This window comes from Oncorhynchus keta, unplaced genomic scaffold (assembly GCF_023373465.1).
Source record: "Oncorhynchus keta strain PuntledgeMale-10-30-2019 unplaced genomic scaffold, Oket_V2 Un_contig_12018_pilon_pilon, whole genome shotgun sequence".
NCBI classification, from domain to species: domain Eukaryota; kingdom Metazoa; phylum Chordata; class Actinopteri; order Salmoniformes; family Salmonidae; genus Oncorhynchus; species Oncorhynchus keta.
This window is the reverse complement of record NW_026277724.1, coordinates 104-1503: the sequence shown is the minus strand read 5'-3', so window position 1 is coordinate 1503 and position 1400 is coordinate 104. Positions and strand designations below refer to the sequence as shown.

At 44.9% G+C, this 1400-nt stretch overlaps 2 non-coding genes across 2 annotated transcripts; both read right to left on the bottom strand.

The window, feature by feature from the left end:
* Positions 1-223: 223 nt before the first annotated feature.
* On the bottom strand, positions 224-296 carry trnar-ccu (transfer RNA arginine (anticodon CCU)). The gene has a single exon. It is a non-coding gene; the product is annotated as a tRNA-Arg (tRNA).
* Positions 297-1048: 752 nt separating this feature from the next.
* On the bottom strand, positions 1049-1129 carry trnar-ccu (transfer RNA arginine (anticodon CCU)). Its single transcript has one exon. It is a non-coding gene; the product is annotated as a tRNA-Arg (tRNA).
* Between the last annotated feature and the right edge of the window lie 271 nt (positions 1130-1400).

The window sequence follows — 1400 nt, the reverse complement described above, 5'->3', positions numbered from 1 at the left end:
AATCCATGGCTTAGGAGGCCAGTGTCTTAGGCCACTGGGGTACTGTGTAAACAGTATGACCAATACGAACTGTTGGAAGAGGTCAAATGAAACGACACATTTTTTAAATTTTTTGCTTGCAATTAAAATCTAAAAAGTAACTGTTTAGCAGAGGATGGTTTCGATCCATCGACCTCTGGGTTATGGGCCCAGCACGCTTCCGCTGCGCCACTCTGCTTCCACCCACCCCAGATGGGACTTGAACCCACAATCCCTGGCTTAGGAGGCCAGTGCCTTATCCATTAGGCCACTGGGGCACTGTTTACCTTCTGCAAACAGTACGAACTGATAGAAGCAGGAAAAACAATGTGTACTGGATAGCACTGAGAGACGCAAATGAAATTTAGCTTTCTCATTTCTGTTTGCGTTTCATTTTTAAAAACAAACTGTTTAGCAGAGGATGGTTTCGATCCATTGACCTCTGGGTTATGGGCTCAGCACGCTTCCACTGCGCCACTCTGCTCTCAGCCACTTAAGAAAAGACTAGAACTCACAATCCATGGCTTAGGAGGCCAGTGTCTTAGGCGACTGGGGTACTGTGTAAACAGTATGACCAATATGAACTGTTGGAAGAGGTCAAAAAATGTATAATGGAACTGAGACATGCCCATGAAACGACACATTTTTTTAATTTTTTGTTTGCACTTAAAATCTAAAAAGTAAACTGTTTAGCAGAGGATGGTTTCGATCCATCGACCTCTGGGTTATGGGCCCAGCACGCTTCCGCTGCGAGCCACTCTGCTCTCAGCCACTTAAGAAAAGACTAGAACTCACAATCCATGGCTTAGGAGGCCAGTGTCTTAGGGGGTACTGTGTAAACAGTATGACCAATATGAACTGTTGGAAGAGGTCAAAAAAATGTATAATGGAACTGAGACATGCCCATGAAAACCACATTTTTTAAATTTTTTGTTTGCACTTAAAATCTAAAAAAAACTTTTTAGCAGAGGATGGTTTCATCCATCGACCTCTGGGTTATGGGCCCAGCACGCTTCCGCTGCGCCCACTCTGCTTCCACCACCCAGATGGGACTTGAACCCACAATCCCTGGCTTAGGAGGCCAGTGCCTTATCCATTAGGCCACTGGGGCACTGTTTACCTTCTGCAAACAGTACGAACTGATAGAAGAGGAAAACAATGTGTACTGGAAGCACTGAGAGAAAATGAAACAGCTTTCTCATTTCTGTTTGCGTTTCATTTTTAAAAACAAACTGTTTAGCAGAGGATGGTTTCGATCCATTGACCTCTGGGTTATGGGCTCAGCACGCTTCCACTGCGCCACTATGCTCTTCAGCCACTTAAGAAAAGACTAGAACTCACAATCCATGGCTTAGGAGGCCAGTGTCTAGGCGACTGGGGTA